General features: G+C 40.6%; 1 protein-coding gene across 5 annotated transcripts in view; it reads left to right on the forward strand.

Moving 5' to 3' along the window:
* PCED1B (PC-esterase domain containing 1B) overlaps window positions 1-21989 on the forward strand; it is a 140347-nt gene that overhangs the window by 16670 nt on the left and 101688 nt on the right. For all 5 annotated transcript variants that reach the window (XR_004324443.1, XR_004324445.1, XR_004324444.1 and 2 more), the window contains exons 2-3: window positions 3559-3638; window positions 5291-5364. The gene's annotated coding sequence lies outside the window, so the exon portion shown is untranslated. The remainder of the gene's footprint in view (window positions 1-3558; window positions 3639-5290; window positions 5365-21989) is intronic.

Below are 21989 nucleotides of genomic sequence, written 5' to 3' on the forward strand. Positions count from 1 at the left end.
ATAAGCCTGCAAGCCAGCATCCGTTACCTGCCAGTCAGGAAGCTGACTTGCCAATGAGGGCATACAACATACTTTTGTCAATGCGGGTGCAACTGCATAAACCCAGTGGTTCCAAAGGAACAGCTGCTCTGTGCAATGTTCAACTACTTCTTTGGAAAAGGGGCCTTTTTCAGACTTGACCTAAGCCAGTGAAGGAATATTAATAGAAACTCTTGAATCCAGGGCTGTTCATAAATACTCTTTTAGAAAAATTATTTTTATGCATAAAGAACTGCTTTTTCTGACAATCATTAACATTTGATTTCCCTTTTCATGTCATTCAAGGCAAGAGTAATATTCAGAACACTCAAAAAAGTCATGTGGAAATAAAAGAAAATTATGTTTGAGCGTGTTGGATTCTCCAGCGTATTGTGTGCCTGTCTTTCCCGGTACAATAGTATGATTTATTTTGTAAACATTCTGATTTTTTCAGAATGAGTCATTGTTAACGTAGAAACCAGCTGACTCATCCGTCCATCAGTTAATGTACTTGTTTCCCCTTTTTTCTCTCTGTATGTCTAACATTATACTAAAAAGATATTAGGAATTCTTTCATTTATCATTATACTAAAAAGATATTAGGAATTCTTTCATTTCAAGTCTTCCCCTTTGGTCTTGTCATTTGTTTCCAAGTAATACGGTAAAGCTGTCATAAACTTTGTGATGGTTCAGATTCTTGTTCATGATATTGAGCCAAAAACTTGAGTTCACACCCAGTCCTCCAGTATCTCAAATCTGATGCCTCCCATATAGGAGGTGAACAGAGAATCCAGAAAGGATCAGATAGAAAGGACATCTTTTCTGACCCTGAGAAAGGCCAATCAGACTTTGGATTCTGGTAATAGACCCATAAGAACTTACTTAAAAAAATTATTTGATCATCTTGTTTCAACAAATCTAAAGAATCTAGTTTATCCCATCTTAAAAGATACTTGCCTAGGAGATTGAGTTCCTTTTAATATATTAATGTGTTAGGCACATGTCTTGTTATTTGTTCCAGATGTCTTCAAGGAAAAGAGAGGTAGATAAGAAGAAATGAAATATTACTTGGAACCAAACTATGATTTTAGAGGGGGAACCATTAGCTCAGAAGTCAACAGAATTAAATGTTTGTCACTGAGGTCTCACCAGTGAGTTGAATGGCTCTGTCATTTATTTGCTTTCTTCTGCCTCAGTTTCCTCTTCAGTAAAGTGAGATTCTTCCCCTAACTGAAATCTCACTCTTAAGACCAATTGTCCCTTTTCTTCTTCTTTCTCTTTTGACCCAAACTTGTGACACTTAATCATCCCTGTTATTATAGACTTCACAATTTACTATTCAGTAGCCGTCATGTATTAAATGCAGTAATTATTATTAGCTGCCTTAATAGTTCCCATTCTAAACTCTATCAGTGGAGAAAACTGAATTAAAAAGATTTAGGTTTATTATAAATTGTTTCTAAGACAACTCGGAGAAATCATTTGTCATAGACTAACTTTGTCATAGTGGCTCCTGTCTAAGCCACTGTGCTATTGACTTTCAGGAGATTCCCAAGAAACTAAATTACCCTTACCAAATTAGCTTTTTAATATATATGCGCTGTAGACACATAGCCTGCCTGCTTGCTAAAACACGTAGTCGATCAAAATTATATCCTAGCATCGCTAGCTTTTAAATACTAGAAATCATCTCAGTGCTTGGAGAAGTCTGATGAGCATGATTACAGGTGGAGATTTTCAGACAGAATATATCAGAGAAAGTGAGAAGAATAAAGAATTTTTGACATGCTTTGCCATTTTTTGGTACGGTTTCACGTTATGTCTTTACTTGTGGTAATAAAAACAACAATCAGTGGAAAGATAATATATTATTTTACCCTCCCCACCCCCCACCCCAGTACTGCATTGGAAAATTTTCCTGTTGAATGAATGGTTGTGAAGTCAGGAGGAGATTCTAGGTTTCCTTTCGGAGCCAACACATTGTTGTAGTAGGTGGAACCATAACGTTGCCACGTTGGTCAGAAATCACTGGCTGCCTGCAGCTTCACATGGCTCAAGCTGAGGAGACTTGGGTGTGAGACTTGCATGTCAGCTCAGGGCAGATACTTAACTTCTGAGCCTTGGTTTGTGACGTGGGAACAGCACCCTGCTCAGTAGAGCTGATGCAAAGCTTAGCAATGACGTATAAAAGCACTGTGTCTGGCGATATGAAATGCTCAAGAAAGGGTTAATAATACAATATTGTAATCAATGTAAGTAACTCAGCGAGTTTCTTCACTCGCCCTTTTGCGATTTCTGCATATATGGCAAAGGCGACGGTTGCTATGGTGGAGAGAAATGGAAAACGTCTGTGAGGCGAGCATGATTTTTTAAAGCCCCAATAGCTTTAAAAGGCCTTCTATTCCCGTCCTGTACGCTCTGGTATGTCCTAGTAAGGTCACAGATAAAGTATGACATATACTTGGTGGAGTATCTAAATAGGAAATGTGCTGAAGCAAATCAAGAACAGAGTTTAAAAGAAAAAAAAAATCAAAGCACTGAGCAAACATTCTTAACTTTTGGCAGAGGAACTGGACTGCCTGAATCCCCGTGACTCTTTGAGTTATTAATAGTGACTCATTTTGCCATATTTGGGGCAGTTATATATTTATGTATCATGCAGCGTGTGTGAGGCTTTCAAGGCTCGATGGCCTTTTGAAAAATGTGTTATTCTGGAACAGAGCGGGGCCAGGAGGATGCCGCTTTGTCATCTGTGTGGCACCTGCCACACTGCGCTCATTAGATAGATGCTCAGGACAAGGTGGGACCTGCAGCAGCACTGCCTGGAACGCGGCTCCCATCTGCTCCGCCAGAAGCCATGGTGAAGTCATGAGTTGCACAACAGTAGTAATTCGCAGCTATTTATGACCAATTTAATAGCGAAGGTCTAGATTAGAAGGCTGTGTTTACATGCCGTGCGGCAGAATGGTTCCATGAATCATTCCCACAGTAACTTTTGGCCCAACCAATCAACCAAGTCAGTTGGAAAACCAACCAGTTGGTCCTGAAGCTGAGATGAACAGGTCTCCAAGTTAGCCTCCACTTGCCTGATGCTCCTCGAATCTGAGACTGGATGGACTCCCACCCCCAAGGACACAGCCTCCCCTCCCTGTCCTCTCAGCAAGCCAGGGTCCTGCCGCCACCCCCACACCCATACTCGAAACCCTAAGATATCAAGGGAGTCAGAGTAGTTTGGAAACTCCTAAAGAACCTGTAAACAAGCATAATTTAGAAAACATGTCTATGTTTAGCATATGTTTATTTTCTCATTGTCATTGCACCATTGTGTGACTTCAGTTAGTGACCCTGACAGCTCATTTGCATCAAGATCAGTAAAACACTTTCATTTGTCCCTTTGCGCTGACTGGAGGCTTTAGTTAATTATCACTTCCTGGCAGCCTGAAGGTCAGACTATTTCCTTTCGTTTCACGTGGCAGTTAATCCCCTCATTAAGGGTGATGGAAAATGAATAATTAAACTTATGCCATTTTCACATTTCAGGTAATGAGAGGCCCTGAGATCCCAGAGGGACCATATGAGAATTCTGGACAGTGCTGAAGACTCTTACTTCCTGCAGACACGTGAGTTTCTCTCCTTTGGTCTTATGATAAAGTAGGTTCAGCTAAGGTTCTTCCCCTAAAGGAAAACAAAACAAAGCGAAGACAGATACTGGGCTCAGCTTTGCCACTCACTGGCTGTGTGACTCAGGGAAAGGCAGCTCACCCTCTGACATTAAAGGTTTTCTCAATTGCAAAATGGAGAGAATAAAATCCAACTTAGAGAACTGTTGTGAGCATTAAATGCTTGAATAAAAGGTACTTATAAGACTGCATGCCATATAGTAAGAGCTCAATGAATATGGATGAATTATATTGTCACTTTCATTATCACCCTGGACCAGTCATCGTCTGAATGTTGTGGTTATTGGGCCCCAGACAAACATCCACTTACAAAGACCTGGGTCACACCTGGGTCAAAAGTTCACTTTAACCCACTGGGGCAAAGATCACCTCACACCAGTCAGAAGAGCCATCATTAAAAAGTCCACAAATGATAAATACTGGAGAGGGTGTGGAGAAAAGGGAACCCTCCTACACTGTTGGCGGGAATGTAGTTTGGTGCAGCCATTATGGAAAACAGTATGGAGAGTCTCCAAAAAAACTAAAAATAGACTTACGATATGATCCAGCAATCCCACTCCTGGGCATATATCCAGAGAAAACTAATTCAAAAAGATACATGCACCCCAGTGTTCATGGCAGCACTATATACAATAGCCAAGACACGGAAACAACCTAAATGTCCATTGACAGATGACTGGATAAAGAAGTTGGATAAAGGCATATTTATACAATGGAATACTACTCAGCCATAAAAAATAAAACAATGCCATTTGCTGCAACATGGATGGATCTGGAGATCGTCATTCTAAGTGAAGACAGAAAGAGAAAGAAAAATAACATATGATATCACTGTGGAATCTAAAAAAAAGACACAAATGAACTTGTTTACAAAACAGAAACAGATTCACAGACATAGAAAACAAACTTATGGTTACCAGGGGGAGAAGGGAGTGGGAAGGGATAAATTGGGAGTTCAAGATTTGCAGATACTAACTACTGTATATAAAATAAACAAGTTTATACCATATAGCACAGGGAACTATATTCAGTGTCTTGTAGTAACCTATAATGAAAAAGAATATGAAAACAAATATATGTATGTATATGTATGACTGAACTATTATGCTATACACCAGAAACTGACACAACATTGAAAACTGACTATACTTCAATTTAAAAAAAAAAAAGAAAATTAAAAAATTGTGTTAAGTCCTGGAGAAAAAACCCAGGTCTTAGGGTATTCAACTTTTACCCATTCTCTTCTAATTACTCTAAAAAGATGTTTTGGAGGCAGAAGGTGGTGGAAAGTAGGACAGGATAGATGGGACTCAGAAGGCCACCCCTGGGGAGGGAAGGTGCCTCTGGCCCTTCCCTCCATCTCCATCTCACTAGAGCTGGCTCACCCTGGGATCCCCCTGGTCCTGGTCTGTTGACTTTGTACTTTGACTCCTGTCAGTGTTGGAAAATACTCCCTGTATCTTCCCGTGAAGGGTAGAAAAATATCCTAACAATGATGCAGTTAGCAGGTTTTATCATTTTTAATTGAAAAACTTAGAAACTTAGAAAATTCAGTCTGGAAGAGAACATGATATCCTTTCATCCTTTTGCAGAAGAGGAGACAGGACCAGAGGGTACGCCACCAAGGAAGGCCACCCAGCTGTGTGTGTCAGACCCATTGCTCAAGGTAAGTGCTTGGACCGCCTGGTCTGAGCGCTTTCTGCTTTGCCGCAAAAATCCCCAAAGACCATCCTATTGCTGACATAGAAGAGTTGGTGTTTTCCATTTTTTCTTTCTTAAGTCAAGAACTGTTGTCTCAGATAAATTCCTTGTATTTCTCCTTTCTGCGTAATTTTTTCCTGTTCATGGAATGAAATCTTTAACTGCCAGGCAAACCTTGTGTTGAAGACACCGTAACCCAGGGGGCGAGTTCCATATTGGGAAGGAAAGTGGGTTCATATGGGAAACTGCTCTGGCCAGCCTGCTCACCTGGCGTTGAGGTAAGGCAGAGTCACAGAGCATCAGCAAACCACCAGCTCTGAACTGACCTATGCCCACGCTGACTGTCACCCGAGGCCCCTAAGGCGAGGCCTGGAGCCTTCCTCCAGGGAGTCACAGAGGTCAATCCTGCCCCCTCCCCTCTGTGTAAGATCTCTGAGGGGGGCCTAATAGGATTCTAGTACCAGATCCTACAGGGGACAGGGTTTCCCGAACCACCACGCAGTTCTCAACCACTATCTGGGGGTCCTACACTTCAACTCAATTCTGACATTACCTACCTGGAGATATAGCATCGGATCCTGCAGGTTAAGGGCTCAGTCCTACAAGACGGCCTCCCCTCCTCCATGCCAGATGCCAGTCACAGGTCCAGGTTGCCACCAGGGCTCTGACACACCGCTGTAGATTGGGGATTCCCACTACCCCCTCTTTGGGTTCTATTAATTTGCTAGAGCGGCCCACAGAACTCAAGGAAACATTTTCTTATTAAATCACCTGTTTATTATAAAAGGATATAACTTAGGAACAGCCAGATGGCAGAGATGCTTAGGACAAGGTGTGGGGAAAGACTGCAGAGCCTCCATGCCCTCTCTGAGGCCACCACTCTCCCCTGATACCCACATGTTCACCCACCTGGCCTCTCAAACCGCCTACTGTTTTCACATGAGCAGGCTTTTATATTCTGGAGTCTTCCTCATGTAGCATGATCAATTATTAGCTCCACTTCCGGCCCCTCTGCCCTCTCCAGAGACGTGGAGGGCGAGGCTGAAGATTCCAAGTTTCTGATCATGGCTTGGTCTTTCCAGTGAGGAGCCCCCATCCAGGAGCCCCGCCCACCCAGAGTTGCCTCATTAGAAATAAAGATGCTCCTAGTGCTCTTGTCAGTCAAAAATTTTCAAGGGTTTTAGGAGCCCTATGATATGTATTTCTTATTATAAATCACAATATCACAGGGCCCCTCCCCCTGGTTTTGTATGGGGCACCTGTCAGCCTCAATACCTTATTCTCCACCTTTTCTAGAAGAAGCTTAAAGAAAAAACAAAATTCCTCCTGTCAGAGCATGCTTCTTTTCTTTTTCCTCCAAACTTCTTTTTTGCATCTCAGGCCCTGCCTCTCATGAAAAGGGAAATGGCATTTCTCCACCGTGGTGTACACACTTCAGTGCCCACAGCGCCCCCTGCAGGACGCCTTCTCCCCAGACCCGTTTCTCTCTGTATGTTAAGAACCGGTGCTGGGGAGTCAGTGCCCTGGACCAGGCTCCGGCACAGGACGTCCTGGTCATGGGAAGCTGTGAGCTTAATTAACAGAAACTCAAACAGTTGTTTAATATTAAAGTGTGCATAGGGCAACTGTGCAATCGAGATTCTTTGTAAGGCCGTAATTTTTTAGCACAACCCAGGGAAGTACCCAAGGCGCGTTTTTCCATGAGCGTGTTGTTCTATTAAACACAGGCCGATGAGGAGATCTGTCTGGATGTCTGGGTTGATGATATTTCCATCTGAAAATTGGGTCAAATAGAAATATAATGATAGGTGGTAGGTTTCTTAAGCTCAATTCTCTTCTTCATATAATGGAAATGTCAACTTTTTCTGTAAACTTTAAAATTTTCAGAATTAGCTAGAACTTTGAACCTTTTCATTTTACGACCATCTTAAAGTTTTGCCATTTGGCTCATCAGACCCTTAATCTTTGTTACTACCGTGTCTCTGGTCCACGGATTTCCTGTCGGGCCACGGATGGTGAGGCTAGTTGGATCTTCTAATTCCTAGCATTCATCTCATTTCTGCTTTCTTTCCGACAGTTTTTTTAAATTAAAGATATTTAGCTTTACCTTTATTTATTTAAAAAAATTTGGGGGGTAATTAAATTTCTATATTTCTTTATTTTAATGGTGGTTTTGGGGATTGAACCCAGGACCTCGTGCATGCTAAGCACACACTCTACCACTGAGCTATAGCCACCCACTCCACCCCCACTGATGCTTTTTAACTTAACGATTCTTTAATTAACTTTGGAATCATCTGGCACAGCCTTACATTGAATCCAGGAAAAGATTGAGTTGATTCTTCACTCAGTCATTCACAGCATGTGTAGGATGCCAACTGTAATACCAGGAATGCTCGGTGCTGAAGAAATTGTGATGAGTAAAAATACTTGTGGTCCCATGGAGTTCACATTCCAGTTGAGCAGCCAAGCAATAATCAAATGATCATACCATAGCATATAATTAAAATAGTTTTAAATGGGATAAAGGAAAAAATATGAATAAGTTAAGACCTAATTTCCAACGGTTGCAATTTTATCATTTGGGATCCTCTCTGTGGAATTCTATTCATACAATTTAAAAATTTTGATGGTGGAAATTAAAATAAATGTAAAGTTTACAAACACTTATTCATTATGTGGAACTGTATCGGTCATTTTTCATTTTCTGCCCAGCACTCCTTCCTCTTTGTTTTGGTATCAAAGCCCATCCCAGTTATCAAAGATGGTCACATGATCAACAAGAGGCTGATTTGAATCCATCTCCAGGATTTTTCTAAGTGGAAACGCTGAGGAGGTTTTCCCCGTGCTGGTCGTGGAGGGAAGGGGTGTGAGCCTGGGCTGCAGTTGTCCGTGCCCATCCTCCTCTACCCTCAAACTCTCCGCTAGTACCTTTGAACTCAGACAGAGTGAAGTCAGCCTGCAGAGAGAGGCAGAGATCAGAGGCAAAGAGAATCCCAAAGTGGGAGTTCCTGGCTTCAGTCCAGTCTTCTGTGGCTTTTCCTGTGGTTCAGACACAGGAGATTTTAAACTCCTATTTCCAGCTTAAGTGAGTTTGAGTCCATTTCTGCCGCTTGCTAATGATGTGTCCGCATTAATATATAAAGCAAGCTCTTAATGTTGTAAAATTTTCTTCAGGTGGCTGGGCTGCCTGGGCATATCTTCAAATGAATCCACTGAAGTGCTCATTTTCTTCCTTAATCTCTTTGAAGCAAATTTTCTGTACACAAAATCCCCTAATTCCTTGTTCAAAGTCAGGGGAGGAGGGGGTGGCATTGGTCTTGACAATCAAGTCTTCATTGTTGACTCGTCTTCATGAGAGATTCCTAAAGTTCAGCCTGGTGAGTGTCTGCGCCAGCTGTCGTAAGTCAGAGGGGTTCCCATACTGCATCGTATGAAGAGGCTGGGGATCTTGGCGTGATCAGAGTCTCGCCCATCTCCACGGAATGTTGTCTTGCTTTTCCGGGGCAGGTCTGTGCAACAGGACAGCATAGACTCTGCTCTAGAAGGAAGGAGGCTGTTCTCTATTCTACCCAATGGGACACAGGGGACAGCCCTCAGGGCCCCAATTTAAGAAGATATATTGGGGCAAACTTGTTGACGTTTTGACCATTTTCCCAGGAGAAGCAGAGGGTGCAGTGGATCTAAGCTAGAGCACCAGGGAGGGTCGTAGCTGCGCCCCAACATCAGCTCGGGCTGAGAGACCAGGTTCCAGCAGGTGGCAGCCACAGCAGCAGAGGCCTCTTCCTCCAGTGGACGGGGCTCATGGATTCAGGCTTAGGCCCTGGAGTCACCAGCCTGAGCTCAGCATCCCGCGCATGAGCTGGTCCTTCAGGGACTGGTTCAGATACAGTGTCCCCTGAAAGAGGAAATGGGTGGAAAAGTATGTTTTCACTCCTCAAAACTCTTTTACATGTAAGTGACACTCCCGAACCAGAAAAACAGGGCCTTTCCTGCCAAGCTAGGTGTCCTGTTGAGAGATACTTAAACTCTCTACACCTCAGTTTTCCCATATGTAAATGATAATTACCTTATCGGACTACCGGAGGGCAAAATGAGACTGGGGCAGAATGAAGTGCTATCCTGATACCTGAAGGCCCTCAGGAAATGGCGGGAGATACACATCCAGCATCTGAGCTGGCGAGAAGGTTACCCTCCAGGAGCCTGGGACTGGTGGGCTTGCGCGGCGAGGAGGAATTCAAGGTGGAAGGGTGGGTGAGCGTTGCTTTCTCCAGTTGAGAACACCCAGAGCCACTGCTGGCGTGGGCTCTGGATGGAAGCAAGAGCCAGTTGGGAGGAAGAGTAGCCCAAACACTGCTGAGCTTCTCAGGAGCTGATTCGGACCCACTAAACCAGGACCTGAGGATGCGGGTTAACAGTGAAGAGTGGAAGCTGAACAATGGTGTTGATAATGAACAACAGATCTTTCCCAATGACTGCCTTTCCCAGGATCTTTTTTTTTTTTCCCTCAATTTCCTCATCTTTTTTTTCTTTAAATCAGTTCTAGTACTTTTATGGTAGATTCTTTTTTTTTTTTTTTTTATTGACATATAGTTGATTTGCAATGTTAGTTTCAGGTGTACAGCAAAGCGATTCAGTTACACATGCCCATACACATTTTTTCCAGGTCCTTTTCCATTATAGCTTATTTCAGAAAATTAAATATAGTTCCCTGTGCGATGCAACAGGTGCTCCCAGGATCCTTTGTGCTCTGCACATTCCTATTGTTCAGAGACTGTTTGGAAGCAACACAAATTTCAAATGTGCATTGGATTACCCTTTTCCCCACACCTTTGCCAGGCCTGGGTGTTATCAATTTTTTACTTTTTCTTCATCTACTGAATCAAGCTGTAGTTTAATTTCCATTTTCCTGACCCCTGGTGAGACTGAGGTTCTTTTCACATGTTTATTGGGCATTTGTACTTCCTCTTAGGTTTCCATTGCTTGACTTTTACCACAGAAAGGAATCATCTTCAGAATCAGTCCTGGCATTTCATTCCTGTTTCTTCTCTTCTTTCAACTTTGTGCCTCTGATTAACGTACTTAATTTTAGGAACGTACAGTGTTTCAAGGCACACACGGGCTTTGTCTTCCTTTGGCAGGTTTCTGATAATAGGTAGAATTCTTTCATCTTTTGGATTCATCATTATTTGGATATTGAAATGAAAACTAAAATGAACTTTCGGTTTGCCTTTAATCTCAATTTAAATCATTCTAGTTTGAATAAAAGTTACCTACTTGATCGTACTTTATGTCTTTGCACTTTTTCAAGAACAAAATTGGAGGCAGAGCATTACAAAAAGAAGTTTCAAGAAGTTTAGAGTACTAGATTTGGAAGTTAAAAATCCCTGTTTTCATCCTTCTCCCAATTTCTGTGTTAGTTTCAGCAAATCATGTTTCTTTCTCTTTCTAAGTGAGAATGAAGAGAATGGTTAAGCTATATCAGTGATTCTCAACTCTGGCTACATCTAAAATTACCTGAAAAACTTTGAAAAATACTGATGCCCACCCTTGGGAAAGTTACATTGGAATCTCTTGGAGTGGGATCTCTGCATTAGTATTTTTATTAAGAGCCTCCAGTGATTTTGATGCACAATCAAGCATGGGAATCACTAAACTCAGTGATCTCACATATCCCTTCTAGCCAACAGCTCTATGGTCCCAAAACAGATTGAGATTTGGGCAGTGAATCAAACCTCTCAGTGACTTTTAACCTAGTAAAATGGAGATTCTATTTTATTTTTCCACATAATGCAGTGGAGTTTAGAACTGGCTTAAATAGATGGCTTGAAGGATATTTGCTCATGGCTGAAATTACCCATGAATCCTCTTGCTTTTCCCAGTCCTCTCATGGTGTTCATGTCTCTAAATGAAATATATACTATGGAATTTTGTTGAGCTAAAAAGTAGATTTATATTCATAACAGTGTTATTCACAATAGCTGAAACATGGAAGCAACCCAAGTGTCCATCGACAGATGAATGGATAAGCACAACATAGTAGATACATACAATGGAATATTACTCACCCTTAAAAAGGAAGGAAATTCTGACATTTGTCACAATGTGGATGAACCTTGAGGACATACAGAATGTGGAATGTCAGTCACAAGAAGAAAAATACCACATGATTCTACTTTTATGAAGTACTTAGAATAGTTAAAATCATAGGGACAGAAAGTAGAATTGTGGTTGCCATGGGCTGGGGTGTTGGGGGTGAGAAGAGTTATTGTTTACTGGGTACAAAGTTTCAGTCTTGCAAGATGAAAAGAGTTCTATAGGTGGGTGGTGGCGATGGTTGCACAACATTATGGATGTGTTTAATGCCTCTCAACCGTACACTTGAAAATGGTTAAGATGGTAAATTTTATGTATATGTGTATTTTACAACAAAAAGTTTCTAAAGTAGATACGCAAAGAGAGAGAAATGAATGATCTGTCATGTAAATCACTAATCCAGAGGACAGCCAACAATCACTTCTTCTGACCCCACCTTGAGATTAAAAACAAAAAGACTGAATTTAGAGTGTGTAAAGTGAGTTTTGCAGGCATGGTTGTCAATGAAGAGGAAAAGTCCAGTGGTTGCATTAAGATCCACCAGAATAAACAACTTTTTACTCAATCTGTAAACATTCAACCAATCAATTAATTATGAATTGCAAGCACATTTCACCCAGGAAGTATTGGGTAACAGTTTGACAAGGACAATGTGTCCAGCATAAGAGCTGACCCAACTTGACTAACAAAATGTGGGGTCTCCGCAGCACAAGGAACTTAGATTGTTCCTGGGGAGACCAGAGCCTTAAGACACAAAGATACTCCGTAACACTCTTCTTCATTGCCTGGTAAGGACCCTAAGTGCAAGAGAAGCAGCCTCACGTTGAACATCAAGTCAGAAATGTTTCGGGAACCCTCTGTGTCACCACTTGGGAACATAATCAATGCAAGGGTAGAAGTCTCCCTGAGAAGCTGCTTTGATCATGAAAATACAAGCTTCGTTTTTAGATCAAGCTTACATTTTCTTTTAAGTAAATATTGATCAGGTTTTTCTCTGCTGAGCCGGTAATCACCACATGGCAGAGGTTGGAGCAAAATGAAGTTTGAGTTCCCAGGCTACTGATGCAGGCAGACAGGAGGTCAGAGCACCAAAGATTTGAGCTCTTCTCTCAAAACACATAAGCAGCATGAAAGAGTGTGCTGGTGTTCTTTGAAGTTTGACTTACATAACTTCAAATTGCAGGGGGAAATGCATTTTTCTTCCTACTGAATCAAGTTGCTTTAGAAGCAGTCTGATTTTTTTTTTAATTAATTTTTGGTAGAACTGAAGAGTCCATTTAACATTTGGGTTATCTTAGTAATATAAGCCTGGGGACACTGCGATCCTCATATTGTGAGCCGCAAGGACACAGGGATGAAGATGGCATCATGCTGCCCTGGAGGGGCTCATGCTCTAGGAAGGATCAGCTCCCATGTGAAGAGAGTTGTGGAGAACTGCCTCTTAAATGCTGCAAAATGCATCTGCTCTCATTTTATAATAGGAGGAACACCTCCATCGTTTCCACTAACCCTCAGAAGAAATAAATGCTCATTTGATTTTTATTTATATGTCTATTTATATAGTTGGGGGAGGTAATTAGGTTGGTTGGTTTGTTTGTTTGTTTAAATGGAGGTACTGGGGATTGAACCCAGGACCTTGTGCATGCTAAGCATGTGCTCTACCACTGAGCTATACCCTCCCCCCGTTTGTCTATTTAAATTTTTTTTAAATTGTGGCAAAATACACATAGCATAAGATTTATCATCCTAATCAGTTTTAAGTGTACAATTTAGTAGCATTAAGGACATTCACACTGCTGTGCAACCATCACCACCATCCATCCACAAACCCTTTTCATCTTGCCAAACTGAAATGCTGTACCCATTTCAGTTTGTACGATAACTCCCATTCTCCCTTCCTCAGCTCCTGGCAACCACCATCCTACTTCCTATGAATTTGACTCCTCTGAGGACCTCATATTAACAGCATCATCCAGTATTTTTCCTTTCATGGCTGACTTTTTTCACTCAACGTAGTGTCTTCAAGGTAGAGTTTTTCTTAAAAAGAGCTAATACTTTCAAGTGCTTCATAAACAATCTTGTTCTAGCTGAGATGTTTCAGTTTATTTACAGATCTTATTAGAAAGCTGCTTCTCTCAGTGCTAAGAAGCTGATAAGATGTCATTCTGCTAAAAAAAAAAAAAGATACAAATGAACTTATTTACAAAACAGAAACAGACTCACAGACATAGAAAACAAACTTACAGTTAGCCGGGGGGAAGGGAGTGGGAAGGGATCAATTGGGAGTTCGAGATTTGCAGATACTAACTACTCACTGTAAAATAGATTAACAACAAGTTTCTACTGTATAGCACAGGGAACTATATTCAATGTCTTGTGGTATCTTATTAGGAAAAGAATCTGAAAACAGATATATGTATGTATATGTATGACTGAAGCATTATGCTGTACACCGGAAATTGACACATTGTAAACTGACTATACTTCAATTAAAAAATAAAAGGCATTCTGTGCTTAGCTGAGGGAAACTGGCATCACTCACGGATTGTTTGTACCCACCCAAGGCTCTGTGAGCTCCCAAAAGCCCCAGCACCGCCCCTAATAGCTGTTTGTGGAGCTCATGAAGCTCTTCCACAAGAGGCAGAGAGAAGGCAGCCGGCCCGACTCAGAGCTGCCACGCCAGCCCCCAGCCCACAAGGCTCTGCACTTGATTACAGGTGTGTGTAACCATCTGGTAGATGGGTTTAGCAGGAAGAGTGAGAGAATCAGGCTCCCATGCCACACGTCGCTATTATTTTATTTAACACTTGCTATGTGGCCAACACGCACCAAGCACAGCATAAACCTGGAACTACTTGATAGAGTCCCTGTTTGTTTGTACAACAAGGGACACTTCTGCCAAACTTGCTCCAGGGGACCGATTCCTCCAAGCCATTGAACAGCAGCCTCATCTCCTAGTGCCTTTCAAATACAGTCTTGATTGTTTAAATTCTAAAAGCTAGGCTATAGAATTTTTTTTTTAAGTAAGTGCCATTTCAGTAAGAGTCTCAAGGCGAATTTCACTATATTTCATTAGGTTTGGTGTCTTGGAGGAAAATATATCCCTCCATATTTTATGGTGTTAATTCAGAAGCACCCGTTTCTACTCGCTACATCCTTTCCGGTTTCTAGTTAACAAAGCAGTAATTTTGGAATGAACATTTGTTGTTGTTGCTGTTTTTATTTTCAGGGGGTCGGTACCTAGGTTGATTTATTAAATTTTTTTTTAATGGAGGTGCTGGGGATCGAAGCCAGGACCTTGTGCACACTAAGCATGTGCTCTGCCACTTGAGCTATATCCTCCCCCCAAAACAGTAATTTTGGCTGAAGGCTTATTTGTGATTTTAATCACAATCTATGTGTTAGACTGTAGCAAATAGCAATTTGTGTTTTCGCTAAAGGAAGTCCACTTCCAAGTTACATTACACTACGATCATACCTTCCAAGGTTGTGATCGTTTAACAAAAACTTTGTAAAGTCCCATTACTTGCAAATTTTCGGGACAGGCATCATACTTGCCTTTCTCTTGTGCCCTTTAAGAGACTCCTCATTCTCCCCTGGGCTCCAGGGAGTATTAGGATAGTCAAGTGCCTCTCCTTTGAACCGGGTGGCTTAAGTTTCATTTCTCCAGAAAAAGCCTCCATCTTCAGAGAGCATCTTGGGCAAAAGATAGTCATCGATCTCCCCCAGCATATCCTGCCCTGCTGAGTGCAAAGTCAAGTGGAAACTCCTTTCCCTTTCTCTTAACTAATATTCCCCGACTCTTGGTAGGTTTGTCTTTACAGTCTATCACCAGAAACTGTCAAATAGGACTAGCTTTCTTTGACATCACACACAGTTCGCTCCCAGTTACATGGGATGTCTTATTCATTCCATAAATGAATGCTGGGGACCAGTGAGGTCTCTGGAACGGCCTGAGATGAATCAGACAGAGTCCTTGTGCTGAAGGAGTAGGGACAGGATGTCTCCTCTGTTAGTATAATGCAAGTCAGGACATGACGTGTGGTGTAAGCAAAGGCTGTGGGAATGCAGGCGACGGGCAGATCTCTGAATTTAGGAGTCACAGGATGAGGAGTGAAAGTAACCAACTCGGACACATACTCCATACCAGGCACCATGTTAGGCAGCTTCCATAAATTATCTAGTTCTATCTGCACAACCCTCATATGATTAGGCATTTTAACCCCAGTTTATAAATGAGGGCATCCAGACTTGTCCAGGTATGATTGTTGGCTCAGCTTTTATCCCTTTTACTGCACTATCCCCTGCTGGTTACACTTCCTGCTTCATGTTCTGTCTTGACCTGGATCCCCCCCCCCCAAAAAAAAAAAAAAGAAGGAGGAAGACTAGAAGGCTTCAATCAGCTTTTACCAGATTGGGACCGCCTTCTGTTTGGCATCAGAAATTTGTGGGACATGTATGCAGAGAAATACACGTGCTCAAAGGATAGCTCTAAATGGATTTTTTTTTTTTAAAGAATGTGGTTTTGAGAGTCCTATATTTTATTTAGAGAAACATACTGGTAGAGTCCTTTGTATGTCTGCATAATTCTCTCTTCCTCCTGTGATTCCAATTACAAGAGAAAAAAAACCTAAGTTTGGGACTTTGGTGATTTACTGAAGATTTGCCGGGGGCAGGAAAAGACACAAAGCCACAGTAAACAGAAGGGCAGTGCTGTAGAGAGAGCAGCTCTCAAAATCCAGGTTCAGCACACCTTCCTGAGTGCCTGCCACGCACCACTATGTTCCAGGCTTGTCTTCTACCATTTTATCTTCATAGCAAACCTTGAGTTGGGTGCTAATCTCCCCCAGTTGACACATGACGGAACTGGATAGATAGTAAACGGTAGAACTTAGATTCAAGCTCAGGCCTTGGGCCTCCAGGTGCAGCTTCTGACTTAGAAGCAGACCTGTTTGAGATCTAGGCAGAAGCTTTTCAACTAATTACAATCTGGCCCATCAAAGCTGGAAATTTAGCTCCCTCCAGATTCTGGTTTGTCGTCTTAACACACTGGGTAAGAGACAAGAACGTTACCCCTGGGAACAGATCTGTGTTGGGCTCATAGGACACATGCAGCCACCTCGATTCTAGCGCAGAATTGCATAGTCCTGGGTTAGCAGAGGCTGCCTCCCTGCTCCTCCTGCTGTCACTTGACCTGTAGCACCTTCTCAAGAAAAAGCAAATGTCCTATCTCAACAGGCTTAAGGTTGCTGCCTCTGAGCACCTCCAGCTAGAGCAGTTCTATGCAGATTATAAAGGTGTGAATATTTGATCCCTTTCCCAACTCTGATGGGTCAGATTTCCCTTGGGTACATCATGCTGCCTTCTTGCTGCTTACTTATCCTTTCAAGTAAGTGTTGGGTTGGCTTTTGTCATCTCTTGTATCTCATTAGAGCAAGTTCTTTCATCTGCTTATCCATCCTGAGCATGCTGGTTAGCTCCCCTCATGGTTAAAAAATGGCTATAGCAAGAAAAAACTAGTGGTTTCCAGTGGGGTGGGAGGGAGAGGCCATGTAGGGATGGGAAAGTGGGAGGTACAGACTATTTGCTGTGCCCTCATATGGTAGAGAGAGCGAGCTCTGGTGTCTGTTCTTTTTCTCATAAGGACACCAGCCTTATTGGATTAGGTCACCTCATTTAATCTTTGTCACCTCCTCGCAGACCCTATCACCAAATATGGTCACTTCAGGGGTTAGGGCTTCAACATAGGAATTTTGGGGAGACAAATTCAGTCCTTAACAGAGCACCTGAGCATTTGTGTAACATCTATAAAGCCATGTTCCTTGAAATTAACACACCATAAATCTGTATTAATTAGATTAACACAATTTTAAAGTATACAAGATATATATAGAAAATTATTTCTGAATCAATTATTCCACAATTTATTAGTTTATTTCTTTGGCATGTTGTTTCAAAATATGATATGATTCTCTCAGTATGTTTCTATTTTAAAATAATCTTTACTAATATGGTTTTTTCCTTGGGTCTACATGGTGCCAAGTATCCAGAAGACAAATACAAAATTCCATCATCTAAATATTTCCTGACGCAACCTCTGTATGATGGGTCTTGACTACAAAAGAGATGTTGATAAGCTCTGTTTCACGTCAATAATTGTTTGTTCCCTTTAGAGAGGTACACAGTCCATCAAAATACCTGAATTATTTCTAGTCTGCAAATAAATTTAATGGAGGAGATGCTTTTTAGTTCACAGTATGGGAAAGGTGACATCTTTATTATGAAAAGAGCCAAGGTTTGTTTTTTAACCTGTAACGCAAAAATAAAAACAAATAGATTGGCCTAAATGGTGTCTAAGTGTTTTCAATTCCAAAATTGTAAAATATACTTTATTTTAAGATTTTATTTTCCAGAACACAGTCAGATAAGAAAATGTGACTTATTTTTGTTATATAAATTTCATCCTAAACATAGTAGATAGCAGACAACTTTATAACAGTTCACAACTGCTAAGTTTTAATAGGTAGTTGGATTACTTGAGCCAAATTATTTGCCAATCTAAATGCTGGGTAATCATTTATTAAAAATATTGGACTTGTGAGGTCCTGCACTGTGTCAATCATGAATGTTTGTAAAATCTTATTCTTTACAAAACAATGGTACTGTCACTAGCATAAGAATAGATACATAGATCAATGGAATAGAATTGAGGGTCTAGAAATAAACCAATGTGTGTATCATCAACTTATTTTTGACAAGGTTGACAATGGTTTCGCTAAAACCATTCAAGAAGAAAGAATAATCTTTTCAACCAATGGTACTGGGACAACTGGATAGCCACATGAAAAAGAATGAAGTTGGACCCTTACCTCTCACCATATATAAAAATTAATTCAAAATGGATCAAAAGCCTATACTGAAAAGCTAAAACTGTAAAACTCTTAGAAGAAAACAAAGTTTAAATGTTTATGTCCTCCTATTTGGCAATGGATATATTCTTAGCTATAGTACCAAAAATGCAAGCAACAAAGTGAAAAATAGATAAATTGGACTTCATCAAAGCCAAAAACTTCTGTGCATCAAAGGACACCATCAAGGAGGGGAAAAGATAACCTATAGAATGGGAGAAAATGTTTGTAAATCATATATCTGATAAGGGACTTATAAATATATGTAATAAAAAGACAACTCAATTACAAAATGGGAAAAGTATCTGAATAGACATTTCTCCAAGGAAGGTACACACATGGCCAATAAGCACGTGAAATGATGATCGACATCGTTAGTCAGGTGTCAGGGAAATGCAAGTCAAAACCATAATGACATGCTACTTCACACCCACGAGAATGGCTAGAGCAGAAATAAGTCGGATAAGATAATAAGCGTTAGCAAGGATATGGAGAAATCAGAACCCTCATCCACTTCTAATGGGGATGTAAAATGGTGCAGCCACTTGAGAAAACAACCTGGCAATTCCTCAGACTTTTCAACTCAGAGTACTACATGGCTAGTAATTCTACTCCCAGGTGTATACCCGAGAAAAATGAAAACAAAAGTGTGCATATGAATGTTTATAGCAGCATTATTCATAATAGCCCAAAGGTGGAGACAACCCAAATGCCCATCAACTAACAACAGATAAACAAAAAGTGGTACATCCGTGCAGTGGATCATGGGGCCACAAAAAGGAACGAAGTACTGATACATACAACAGTATGGATGAACCTTGAAAACATGCCCAGTGAAAGAAGCCAGCCACAAAAAACCATATATTGTATGATTCCATTTATATGAAATGTCCATATTAGATAAAGCTATGAAGACATAAAGTAGATTAATAGTTGCTTAAGGCTGGAGAAAATGGGCATATCGTTTCTTTTTGATACTAATGGATACAAGGTTTTGTTTCTTTGAGATGATGAAAACCTTCTAAAATTGTGGGGATGATGTCACATGTCTGTGAATGGGTTACACCCACTGAACGTACAATTTAAATGGGTAAATTGTAGTTATATGAATTATATCTTGGTGAAAAAATTGAGTGAAAATTCTTCTTTATACACTGGGAAGGAAATCATTGCAGTGGTACATTGTGGGGGATGGTTTACAGATGAGGTTTGGCAAAAGGCAGGAAGCTACAAAGTTATATTACTCGTGGATACTTGCTGTCCCGTAGGATGGAACCTGCTGCAAAACCACTGACTCTTGAGAAACCGAATCACTTGCAGCTCTTATAAAAATTATAAGTAACGTGAAGCCATAGTAATGTGAGTTTTTTAATTACTGCAAAATATTGAGTGCTTTTTTAAAGAAACCTTCCTTTGTAATTTTTACTCAATATTGCAAGAATGAGAATGCATGTTTAACATGTTCTAAAACAATTTCCAATACAACAACAATTTGATCTAATTAAATATCCAAAGAGAATATTTTAGATAAGTTGGCTAGCCTGCCTGCCTTAGAAAGTTCCTGCTGATTGGGGGCAGTAGAGAAGTGCTTAAGAGCACTGGAAACTCAGGCATCTGTCCTGGCTCTGTCAAAACAAGCTGTGGAAAGATGCTCTCAACTTCCCTTTCTTGATCTGTAAAATGGGTATGATTAGAGTTCAGTCTTCAGTGAAGTTATAAAAATGTTCATTGGAATAATAAAATGGGTACATTTTGCATATAGTAATCACTTTAAATGTTTCTCATCATTATTATTTTAATTAGGCATTCATCACTTGGCCTAATGATTATCCTATTGGAGGAGCATGTATAATCTAATGATTCACACTGGCCCTTCTTTTCTTTTTTTAAAGCCCCATGGCAGATTTGCCACTGACTTAAGTGTTTACACCACAGAAAATGTGCTTCACTAGCAATGGGAGCCAACACGATGTTTCCCTGAAGATGGGCAGAAAGCCAGTCACACATACTTGGTTCCAGAACTCGGTATTTCACTTTGTCAGGGTGTGACTTACATTGTAATTGCTCAAACCATACTTCGTTAAGTGTGAGAAACAAATGCTCTCCTTATGTCCTCAGTAATAGAAAGTCATTAAACATCTTGCAGCTGCTTAATCTTTCAGTCAAGATACGTAGGACAGAAAACTAGACTGGTGGTGCCTCTCACCGTCCAACCTCCGCTCTCAACATCCGCCATTCTTCTTTAGAAAAAGGAACGTTTTCCTCAAGCCTTCTTTTGTAGGCCGTATTTAGGTCCCTCGGATCTGGAAAATGAGAATTTGGAGGTGGGTGCGGTCCTTGGCGCTTCAATGATTTACAGGTTTATCTTGTCCCTTTGTAAAAACTTGGCTGTACAGCGCAGGTCTTGTCTAAAACCTGTTCAGTGATTACAGATTTATTAAGAGCCCTGCAGTGTCGTGTCCATTTTTGAGAAGTTGAAAAAGAATTAGTCACTGACCTCCTGGAGATGATAACCCCCCTACATCAAAAACAAATGCCATACACCTATTTATTTTTGCTATTTTCTCATTTGTGGGAGACACTTGAGTTTCATGGGAAGCGTACCATAGTATGAGAAGCTGAGTAGAGGAAAAAAATGTTATTATATTAGAATGAAGAATTTGACATTGCTGGCTGAGAAACCTTAGTTTCCAGAATAATTACACAGTTACATCACAGCCTAGATTATTAGACCAAATATGAAGCTTGTTAGTTTTCCACAAAACACCTTTGATAGCGGTCACACCAAAAAGATCCAAATTCATTTACAATTAATGGTCAAAAAGATTTCCTACAACTTTTGTTAGGTACAAATGCTGTCACGTTTCTGAACACTGAAAGTTGTTTTATAAGGGAAGACAGCGTTATTTGAGCTCCAGCGTGGCCCCTTCTAAACAGTGTGTGAGCCTCCTGTATATCCATATATATCTGCCCAGGAGTAGTTTGGTTTTATCCATGCAGACGCCAAATAAAGGTGCGTAATTTTTATGATGTCAGTTATCTATGGAGAACAGAGATTGCAAAGCATTGCCCTTTAAAAAGCCTATTTGATCTATGGTTAAGATATATATACTTCCATTATCATCAATAAATCAGTTCACCAAAATTTTATAGTAAGTCTACCAGGATATCAAAAAACAAAACCTGATAACAGTTCCTTTCCCCCTCGCTTAGTAGATTCAATATTTAAGTGAAAACTCGGTGAATATGAGAAGACAAGAACATAAGTCGAATATGAGTAGTAAGAGGCTCTAGACCCAGAGAATTACAGGTGTTAAACAAGCAGTTTCTTCCCATTTTTTAAAATTACATTTTAACTTACAAAATCAGGATAATCAGGATCATGCTTGTCTATAATTTTGAATCTTCTTTTTTAATTAACATTTGCCTTGTAACATGACCCTTTTCTCGTGTTACTAAGTTTCTTCTGAAAGTGTTTTAGTGGCTGCATGATAATTATATTTCATGAATACATTATTTTATTTAGCTATTCCCCTACTGTTAGACAATTTGTTGTTTCCATTTTGGGCTACTATAAATAAGAATG

The sequence above is a fragment of the Camelus ferus genome, chromosome 12, assembly GCF_009834535.1.
Source record: "Camelus ferus isolate YT-003-E chromosome 12, BCGSAC_Cfer_1.0, whole genome shotgun sequence".
Classification (NCBI taxonomy): Eukaryota; Metazoa; Chordata; class Mammalia; order Artiodactyla; family Camelidae; genus Camelus; species Camelus ferus.